Source organism: Oryctolagus cuniculus, chromosome X (assembly GCF_964237555.1).
Source record: "Oryctolagus cuniculus chromosome X, mOryCun1.1, whole genome shotgun sequence".
Taxonomy (NCBI): domain Eukaryota; kingdom Metazoa; phylum Chordata; class Mammalia; order Lagomorpha; family Leporidae; genus Oryctolagus; species Oryctolagus cuniculus.
The window spans coordinates 70,911,415-70,923,505 of record NC_091453.1 but is presented as its reverse complement, the minus strand read 5'-3'; positions in this window follow the sequence as shown (position 1 = coordinate 70,923,505).

Sequence of the window (12,091 nt, the reverse complement as noted above, 5' to 3'; positions counted from 1 at the left end):
TTACATCTTTGCCAAGCCAATAGTTGAGAGTTATATATTACTATAGTTTTAATGATGTGCAATTATTTGAGAATTTACTGTGTAGGAGTGAAATGTTCATCTTTTCATTTGATTCTTGTGTGTAGCCTTTGCCTGTATTCTTACTGAACTAGGATCTTTTTTACTTTTTACTTGTTGAACTCTTTATTTAGTGGAGGTTTAAGCCTTTGATTATAATGTAAATTAAAAATATGTTATCTCAAAAAGAAAGAAAGAAGAAGGAAGAATGGATATACCATAAATTCTTAGAATTATCTATGAACTACATTAAATTTGTTATCTTTTTGTTATTATCATATTAACATGAGAATTGATGAGAAAAAATAAAGAAGCATTCAATAGCAACAAAAAAGAATTCTAATAATTGGAAATACCAAATGCAGATTTTTTTTCAGAAGAAAATTAAATACAAACACACACACACAAAGACACGCATACACTTTTAGTATATACCAAAAGGAAAAAAAAAATCATCCCTTTTAAGCAGTATATAAACCTACAGAGTATACAGCAATTGGAGACTATAGTGCTTGCTACTGATGTATTCATCAATTGGGAGAATTATGAGAGATGATTTAGAAGACTAGATCAATATTTCTCCTTAGGTAACTTAAGTCTTTAAAGAACTGTGTATTATTTTTATTATTATATTTCTTCACTTCGATTTTCTTTTAAGTTTTTGTTCTACAAACTATACCTATTTTTGAGAACAAAAAGAAAAAAAATCCATGCTACCCTCTATGAGAAAACAATTTTTCATACACTTTATAATTTATTATTTTCTCACTCCAATATATTATAAACATGTCTCTAAATCAATAAAGATACTGATTCAGTTAATGTTAATGAGCCAAATAGTATATATAATACCTAATAGGAACTAAATCTTGAAGAGGTATGTTATATAAATTTAAATATTTTTGGTACATGAAAAAATAAAATATCCACCGGCAAAAACTGGTTTGATTATGCAATCAAGAAAAATCTTAAAAGCACGACCCAGATAATGAAATATGTAGTGAGGCAATGATATATGCACACAAGATTTAACAATACTGTGTATGTTAGTCTGAGAATAGAAATTGAAGTTGGATCTATGATACAGTTTGTATTGGGACAAAGTCTTGCTTATTTCCTATCCAGTAGGACTGTGGGAGACAAGAAAATGAGCAAGCATTCAGAGAATTCAGTTCAAAGAAAAGATAAGAAATGGAGCTGAAGGGAAAGCCACAGCTGTTGACAGGCGGTTCCTGGTCTGAACTAGCTAGGTCTGCATACCACAGCAATCACTTGTGAAGAAGTGACTTAGGGCGCAACACTGGTTTAGATGTACATCACAGAATTCTTTCTTAAGTTCCCCCAGGTTTGTATTTAGGCTATTGATTGTACATTTGGAAATATATACCACGCCTAAGGATTGTGGTGGATTTAAATGTAAACACTGCAAACCTATGATTTGATCTTGCCTTCTACTTCTAGCTTGCACCTCATTCAAATGCCAAATTATTCTTTTTATTTATACTGCTCTCATCTTGTCTCAGAACTTAATATTTCTCACCTGAATATTTGCAATAGTTTTCTGGATGGAAATCTCTGCTTCCAGCACTGTCCTTCATATTGCTTTCTTCACAGGCATTTATTTGGAAGAAGTGTTTGCCTATTACTGTGTTAACTGTTTGTATGTAATATAGCATAGCAGCACTAGCAGGTTGTTTGATTTTAATTTTATAGTACATTTTAACATATCATCATTTAAGACAATTTTGTAATCAAGCTTACCAAATTTTAGCTATGAGGTTCCACCTCTTCTCCCAGACTCTACTGCTTTTAGGTTAGATAGTACTTCTCCATGACAAGGTAAAATAAATATTAATCTATAATTTCTTCCACTACTCTGTAGTTTCACTGTCAAACACTAAATGCTTTGGCCTATGTAGAATTTTTACACCACTTTTTTCCTTTTTCAAACTAAGGATGAAACTGAACCACACATATAATAATATTTTTATCAAGTAGAGATTACATAGCAATAAAATCAATATTAATCTCAGATTGATCAGTTTATTAGATCATTGCTCTTGAGTATTCCCTTGCACTAAAGCATATCTCATGGAGGAATATGTAAACAACGATGTTGTATATTTTCAAAGCTACATTTCATCCCAGTATTTTAAAGTAATTTGTTGAATGAAGAATTCCATAGTACATTTTGTAACTAAGTAGAGGTAGGTACTGACAAGATAGATTCAACAATACAATGGTTTAAAATGGAGATGCAGAAATGGTTTGATGATAATATACACTAATCTTTATTAAAATAATGCATAATACATTTAACACTGGAGAATATAATTTTTAAAATTTATTTTTTATTTTTTAAAGATTTTTATTTATTTATTTGACAGGTAGAGCTACAGACAGTGAGAGAGAGAGACAGAGAAAAAAGGTCTTCCTTCCATTGGTTCACTCCCCAAATGGCCAGAGCTACGCCGATCCGAAGCCAGGAGCCAGGTGCTTCCTCCTGGTCTCCCTTGTGGGTGCAGGGCCCCAAGCACCTGGGCCATCCTCCACTGCCTTCCCAGGCTACAGCAGAGAGCTGGACTGGAAGAGGAGCAAATGGGACTAGAACCCGGTGCCAACATGGGATGCCGGCGCCACAGGCAGAGGATTAACCTAGTATGCCACCACGCCAACCCCCAAATTTATTTATTTTGGAAGAGTTACAGAGATATAGAAGGAGAGACAAAGACAGATCTTGCACCTGCTAGTTCACTTCCCAGATGCCTACAACGACCAACACTGGGCCAGGCCAAATCCAGGAGCCAGGAGCTTCTTCTGAATCTCCCACATGGCTGGCAGGGGCCCAAACACTTGGGCCATCATCCGCTGCTTTTCCCAGGCCATTAGCAGGGAGCTGGATTGAAAGTGGAGTAGTCAGGACACAAACTGGTGCCACTATATGATGCTGGTATAGCAGGTGATGGCTTTAACCTGTATGCCACAGCACAGACTCCTGGAAGATAAAATTTTAACTACTTTATTAAAACCAGAACACTGAATTCCTTATGGTCAGTTGCAATGTTTAAATGAACTTTATATTCCAATCCCTGTGGAACATTTAAAATTCATTAATATTAAACTAAAGAATTAGTTGATAACAAATAATTACACATATTGAATATTCCATAGAGAGATATAAATTTAGGTTAATTAATATTTTAATATTTCTGTGCACTTTCATTAGTGCCAGAAAGATAATTCTTCTTGAAAACAGGTTGATACACTAGTACTACATAATTGAGACGAACAACAAAGGTTATTAAAGTTAAGAAAGAAGGCTATATTATTATGTAAGGTCCACTGAATAAAATATTTATAATTATCTATTAACCAAGTAAATGGCATTCACAATTTTTATATTACATGTATATTAACTTCCACAAGTGACACAAAATATGTACTATTCGTCTTTTTGTGTCTGCCTTATTTCACTTGGCACAACGCTCTCTATTTCTGTTCATTGTGTTGTAAATGTCGAGATTTACAATTTTTATGACTGAGGAATAGTCCATCATTTATATACAGCACATTTTCTATATTAATCCTTTGGTGGACAGATGGATTGATTATATATCTTCACTTTTGTGAGTTAGGCTGCAATAAACATGGGAGAGCAGGACTATCTTTCATAGGCTAACTGCATTTCTCTTGGATAAATTCCTAGAAGCAGAATAGCTGAGTCCTCTGGTCAATCGATTTTAGTTTTTTAGGAATCGCCAGACTGTAGGAAGATTGTTCCATGAAGGTAATGATGTAAGCATGCAACCTAATGGCAACTGTTACTTGTGATAATTAAATGCAGTTCATTCTGAACATATCATATCCATACTGACTTGGAAGCTAAAAAGGCTGACTTCCCCAGTGAAGTGGATGTGACTCAATGAGTAAAGGGGGCACACTAAGTTAAAAGATTTAAAACCACAAAGTTTATCATTTTCTTAAATTCCATACACACACACATACACACACACACACATCACACTCTAGAACTTCATCAAGGTCCACTTTTAATGAAGCTGCTTTCTAGGTTATGCCACAATTTTCAGTTAAGCAGGACAATGTGAATTTTAAATACATCAACAATAAAAAAATTCAGCTTTATAACAAAAAATAATTTAAATGAAATGACAGAATGAGTACACTTGGATAATGAATTCATAGTTTTGTTGTTTAAGTACAAAAATTTAAATTTTATAGATTTTAAAGCCATGCCTTCTATATAAAAAGCATGAAATTTATTTTTAAATGAAAAATGACGGTATCTAATGTCTGTTGCTTATCCTGATTACAAAATCAATGCACCCTCAATGATAGACTAAAATGCAAAGTACAATGTGGAAGTTTCCCCAAATCGGGCCCTTTCACCCTTATTTCTAAATAGAATAGAGGATAAATAAACATCCCTATTCCCTTTTCACACTTTTCCTTGACCCTTTTCAAGAAATAGGAACGCAAACCTAGTCAGATTGAAAGATACATAGCATTACAAGATCATGTCCATGATCCATTAGTAGAGTCTTTTTCTTTTTCTTTTCTTTTCTTTTTTGTGTGTGTGACAGGTAGAGTGGACAGTGAGAGAGAGAGAGAGAGAGACAGAGAGAAAGGTTTTCCTTTTGCCATTGGTTCACCCTCCAATGGCCTCCGCGGCTGGCACGCTGCGACAGGCACACCGCGCTGATCCGAAGCCAGGAACCAGGTGCTTCTCCTGGTCTCCCATGCGGGTGCAGGGCCCAAGCACTTGGGCCATCCTCCACTGCACCCCGCGGGCCGCAGCAGAGAGCTGGCCTGGAAGAGGGGCAACCGGGACAGAGTCCGGTGCCCCGACTGGGACTAGAACCCGGTGTGCCGGCGCCGCAAGGTGGAGGATTAGCCTAGTGAGCCGTGGCGCCGGCCCATTAGTAGAGTCTTATTTTGTACTTTCTACTTCCATGTGGCTCTATGAAAGGTAAGATGGAGTTCCAATCATCTTCTCACCTCTCAAACATCTGTTGAAATTCTCTTTTACTATTATCAAGATTATATTTCTGGCCTATCTGTGTATCGATGAGATCCCATGACTTTGATATGAGTTTCAGGAATTCAGGACACTAGAATAATTGATCCATATGAGCTCATTAAATTCCTAATAATGAAATGGCAATGTATTTTTATTGTTCTGTAACTAATGTTCTGGGGAATTCGAACTACACCCAACTCTGAGATATAAATTTTCTTTTTCTTTTATACTGTTTGTAGGAATTCTTTACATACTAGAGATATTAAACATTTACCTAACATATAAGTTACAACTTTCTTTTGCGGAATTATTGAAGTTTTATTGACCCTTTTCTTTTTTTGTTCTAGCAATCAAAACTTTAGTCTTATTCTTGTACAGCATATTTTAAAATGCAGCAATAATCTACTATTCTCCAACAAGATTAATGATAAATTAATGCTCATTGATCAACTATAAGGTGGAAATTTAACTTTTTTGGTCTTTATTATATGAACTTCCTATTTCAATACTTGTTTTTTATATCTGTGTGAAGTTTCATAACCATATCAATTATTTAAACATTGATTTTATAGTCTCATCTTTTACTACTTTTCTACTCAGTCTTTATCATACTTGAGTTCCTTATTTTGGTTCAAGTTTTACTGATTTAATGTCCTGTAGTACCGGAGATTTATACTTCCTGAAACTGTCTATTTCCTTCATATGTCTGTTGTAGAAGAGTTGAACTATGTTTTCTCCTAAAATTGCTGATAGGATACTCTATACCTTCCTTAGACAAAAAATATTTAAGATATGCACATAGAACTTGGGCAACTGTATGGAATTGTATAAGCTTTTATGACTTTCAACCTCTTGGTAATTGTATTTTTTATGTTTCCAGAAATCTCTATAGTATCTTTATTTTTTTATTTAATAAATGTAAATTTACAAAGTACAACTTTTGCGTTGTTGTGGCTTTTGTATCAACTTATGTTCATAACAGTAGAATATGAGAGTGTGAGCCTCAACACAACTTTATTAACACTAATACTTTGGGTGTAGTTTTAAAATTTTGTTTTTCCGGCTGGTGCCGCGGCTCAATAGGTTAATCCTCCACCTGGGGCGCTGGCACACTGGGTTCTAGCCCCGGTCGGGGCGCCAGATTCTGTCCCGGTTGACCCTCTTCCAGGCTAGCTCTCTGCTGTGGCCAGGGAGTGCAGTGGAGGATGGCCCAAGTGGAGGATGGTCCTGCACCCGCATGGTAGACCAGGAGAAGCACCTGGCTCCTGGCTTCGGATCAGCGCGGTGCGCCTGCCACAGTGCACTGGCCGTGGTGGCCATTGGAGGGTAAACCAACAGCAAAGGAAGACCTTTCTCTCTCTCTCTCTCTCTCTCACTGTCCACTCTGCCTGTCCAAAAAAAAAAAAAATGTGTTTCCACGTTTTCTAATCATTTGTATAACTTCTTTGATCAATTTTAGGCATTGGGGCCAGCACTGTGGAGCAGTGGGCTAAGCCTCAACCTGTGGCACTCGCATCCCATATGGGCACCACTTCATGTTCCAGCTGCTCCCTTCTGATCCAGCTATCTGCTAATGGCCTGAGAAAGCAGCAGAAACTGGCATACGTGCTTGGTCCCCTGCATCTGCATGGGAGACCCGGAGGAAGCTCCTGGCTCCTGGCTTTGGATGAGCTCAGCTCTATCCGCTGCGGCCATTTGGGAGTGAGCCAGTGGATGGAAGACCTTTCTCTCTGTCTCTCTGCCTCTCTGTTGCAACTCAACTTCTCAAATAAATAAATAAAATCCTTTTAAAAAATGCATTTACATTTTCCAAAAAAGTTTTTTATCACATCAATATTATATAGTTCATTAACATAGTACTGTACACATTATTTTCTGATAATTTTTCCTGTCTTTCCCATGTTTGTTGTTATATCCATTTCATACTTTTGTGAATTTATTATCTTTCTTTGGCTGTCTCTTCCTTCCTATCACTTTTATTGTGATTTTATTTTATTGTAATTTTATTTGACTGGTGGTTGTCTTGTTTATGGAGGATTTTCAAAGAACTATCTCTTGAAATTATTTAGTCAGTTGCTATATATAGCCTTAATATTTTGTTCCTGCTTTTGTATTTATTATTTTCTCTTCCTACATTCCTTAGCATAAATCACTATTTGAATTGATTTAATTTTATTTTTGTTAATAATAAATTATTATTTAATAAAAGCTTGAAAAAGCTCATATGTTGCTAATTACTATAATTTTGCTTTGTCCCGTCAGCTTTAAATACTCAGTATTTTCTCAGTATCTAAATAATTATTACAGTTGTGATTTTCTTCATCTAATAGTAATTTAGGATTTTTTAATCAGTTTAGTTTCTAATGGTTATGCAGTTTGACCAGAGAATGTAACCTCTAAATTATTTCATGTCTGGAAACAGTTAAAAGTTTTCATTAGGATCTGTACAGATCAGTCTTTGTAAATTCTTCACTGATGCTTGGAAAACATTATATCTTATCATTAGTTTTTAGGATCCAAAAAAGATAGTACTTGCATATATGTAATTCACATACAAGGATTCTTACAAAGTTCATGGAAAATTGAATTTAAAGATAAGTTTATCTTGATGCAAAAAATTTAAAATCCATGGATAATTTTTCATTATACACATTTCTACAAGTTTTTAAAGATGCTTCATATTTATACAAATAAGGGATGAAGTATAAAAGCTTATATAATATGTATTTTACTTGCCAAGTTTAAATATTTACAGACATTCTAGCCTAATTCATTTTTTATTGTACAAAAGACAGAGACTATATTTAAAACATGCACACACAGACAGAAACCTGTATTTCCTTATTTAGTAATAACATAAAAGGTATACTGTTCCAAGGTTGAGTAAAATACTTTTCTAACTTTTATTTCTTCTTTGTGCATATTCTAGCTCATTCTTTGTTTTATTTGGACCTCTGGGATAATCTAGAATATGGGCCCATAAGCATTATTTTTAAATATCATTTTCACATTTATTATTTTTGAAATCTCATTTTCAACAGTTATAGCCTATTCTATATTAATGTTCATCCAATTATATAGTTGATTTTAATATTCATTTCCAGTTATTATATACCATCTTATATCATAACTCTGTACTCATGAAGATATTTTCCTTACTCCACCAACTGATACACATCTTTGAGTAATTTTTTTTTTTTTTGTAATTGTTGTTTCATTGTTTTAGGACCAGTAGGACAAGTTGCCTACTTTCAAGCAGGAAAAGCAGAGCCAACTTTATTTGAAAATAATTCTACACGGGCTGGCGCCGTGGCTCACTTGGCTAATCCTCCGCCTTCGGCGCCGAAATCCCATGTGGGCGCTGGGTTCCAGTCCCGGTTGCTTCTCTTCCAGTCCAGCTCTCTGTTGTGGCCCGGGAGTGCAGTGGAGGATGGCTCAAGTGCTTGGGTGCCTGCACCTGCGTGGGAGACCAGGAGGAGGCGCCTGGCTCCTGGCTCCTGGCTCCTGGCTTCAGATCGGTGCAGCGCACAAGCTGTAGCGCCCATTTGGGGGGTGAACCAATGGAAGGAAGACCTTTCTCTTTGTCTGTCCCTCTCACTGTCTGTAACTCTACCTGTCAAATAAATAAATATTAAAAAAGAAAGAAAATAATTCTACACATCTTCTCTAACAGATACCTGCTGAGATGTTACAATGCATTAATTTCTATTTCACCTAACTTGAAACTTTGTAGAACAGTGAAGGACACTTCTTATAAAAGCTGCAAGGTGCTCACAGACCCCAGATATCTAGGACAAGAAATTATGAATGAAAAAATACAATAAATCAACTAAGACCCATAGAAAAGGCTAGGGTAAAAATAACAGGGTTATTAGGTCCTTCAAAAGTAACTATGTATATATGGGAATATAGAAAGCCACAGGCATGCCAAGGAAAGACACATTCTCAGAAAACATCTGAGATTACCTTAAAATTTAACACTGGATTCATTGATACACTCATAGCAAAACTGGCTAAGTGTTAAAGGGGGACCAGAGCCCAGCGACAACCCCGAAGTACAGGAGAGCTTCTGCTATTCAAGGATATCTCTTTCAAGAATTATGGGAAGAAATTGGATAATGGGTACTAAAAGGCAGTAGGGTGAAGTAACAGGTTCAGATGTTTTGCAGCACACTGGGGTGGCTCATTATAATGTATAATATTCAGTATACAGAGCTGAAATAGAGAATCTAGTAGGCTCCAAACACCAAGAAAAGTTAAAACACTGGAAAGGCTGGTTGAGTGGTGTGATAGATTTAAGCTATTTATTTGTGTTGAAAATTTTCATCATGTCCCTGAAAAAATGCAAGTGTCACATCTTAATCAAAAAATTTAAAAGAAAATTTAAAAAGTAACATAGTACACAACTTCTCTTTTGTTTCTTAAAATAAAATTGTAAGGATATTATGCTGTTGAGGGACCTAAAAAGACATTGAGAGGAATTTTCCCAGTATTTCTGTTGTTTGGTCTCCAAGTAGTACATACTGACATACGGCAACAATTTATTTTCTCTTGTTAAAGTGATAGTAATACAAATAGGACAGATTCAATGTAGTTCATATTCTAAGAATATGAATGGAAGTGTACAACTTTCATACAGCACAATAAGTAAAAAAGAAAACTTACAGAGATTCAAAAGAAGTTTGAAGTGGCAAAAGAAATAATCAGTAAACCAGAAGATAAGACAATTAGAACTAAGTTTGAGGATCAGAGAAAAATTAAATTAAGGAAGGTGAGGAGAGTCTAGGAAACGTCTGAGACATTAAGCAAATCAGAATGCATTATGGGAGTTCCAAAAAGAGAAGAAAGGACAGATAGATTAAAGGGCTGGGAAAATAATGAATTTTCACAAATTTGGTGAAAAACATGAATCTACAGACCCAAGAAGCTCAACAATTACTGAGAAGAATAAAGAAAGAGGCACATACTGAACCACCTTACAATCAAACTATCAAAATTCAAAGTCAAAGTGAGAACCTTGAAAGCAACAAAATAGAAGTAACTCACCTCCTACATTAATATCATCCTTTAATTTCTTATCAGACAGATTGGAGGCCAAAAGGCAATAAGATGATGTATTTAACATGTCAAATGAACACAACAATAACAAAAATATTCTTTCAAATGAGAAGTCTACGTCTGGCAAAACTGTCTGTCAAAAATAATGAATAAGTCAGCACATTCCAAGACAAACAAAATCTGAGTGAGTTCACTACTAGTATACCTACCCTACATGAATACTCAAGTAAATGCTTTAGGTTGATATGAAATGCTGTTAGACATTAACTTGAAGCCATATAAAGATTGTAAGGTAAAGGTAAATGCATAAGAAAACCTAAAATCCACTATTATAGTAATATTGTTTTATAACTACAGTTTTTGCTCCCACAAGAAATAAGAACAAATACATAAAATAATAATCTATGTTATTGGACACAATGTATCAAAACTTAATTTGAGATAGCAGTAACATACAAGGCAGTACAAAGATATATAAAATAGAGTTTTGTGATTGAAGTTCTTTTTAAATTTCTGTTTATTTTTGGTTTTGAAAGGTGTGTGTGTGTGTGTGTGTGTGTATATATATATATACTACAAAAGACACATCTTTCAAAATTATATAGAGAGGCAGACAGTGACAGAGAGTCAGAAACAGAGAGATCTCTTCCATCTGCTAGTTCACTTCCCAAACGCCCGTAAAGTCCAGGCTGGTACAGGCTGAAACCAGGAGCCAAGAACTCCCTCCAAATCTCCCATGTGGGTGCCATAGACCCAAGCACTTGTGTTATTTCTCATTGCCTGCCAGGGTGCATGTTAGCAGAAATCTGGAATCAGCTGTTCCACTTCTGATCCAGGTCTCTGCTATGGCCTGGGAAAGCAGTAGAAGATGGTCTAAGTACTTGGGCCTCTGCACACATGTGAGACACCTGGAAGAAGCTCCTGGCTTTTTGATTTGGATTGGCACAATGTTGGCCATTGCAGTAATCTGGGGAGTGAACTAGCAAATGGAAGACCTCTCTTTTATCATCTGCCTCTGTAATTCTGCATTTCAAATAAATAAATCTTTTTAAAAAAATGAGCTCCCAGATACATGAAACAAACATTGACAGAATTGAAGGCAAAAATAGAAAGTTCAGAAATAAAGTTGAAGTCTTTAATACCCCACTTTCAATAATGATAGAACAAAGAAACAAAACACCAATAAGAAAATGGTGAACCCCGACAATATATAAACTAATTAAACCTAACAGATATATACAGAAATGTCAACAAAGCAGACTACACATTTTTATGAAATGCTTTGTAGGATAAACCATATGTTAGACTACAAAACAAATCTTCTTAAATTAAAAATGATCATAGAGCATGTTTTCCAATCACAATGACACAAAACTATAATCAATAAGAGAAGAAGTACCAGGAAAACTCACAAACATGCAGAAATAACCAGCACATTTTTTTTTGAGGAAAATAGACATTTTTTTAACTTTTATTTAATGAATATAAATTTCCAAAGTACGGCTTATGGATTACAATGGCTTCCCCCCCATAACGTCCCTCCTACCCGCAACCCTCCCCTTTCCCACTCCCTCTCCCCTTCCATTCACATGAGGATTCATTTTCAATTCTCTTTATATACAGAAGATCAGTTTAGCATACATTAAGTAAAGATTTCAACAGTTTGCTCCCACACAGAAACATAAAGTGAAAAATAATAGATGATTTTTTAAATGATGATGAAATCAGATCAGACCTATTGTCATGTTTAATCCCAGTGAGAGTCAAGTTGGGAATTGCTAATTTCTTCTTTTTTTTTTTTTTTTTACAGAAGATCAGTTTAGCGTACATTAAGTAAAGATTTCAACAGTTTGCACCCCCATAGAAACACAAAGTGAAATATACTGTTTGAGTACTCATTATAGCATTAAGCCTCAATGTAGAGCACATTAAGGACAG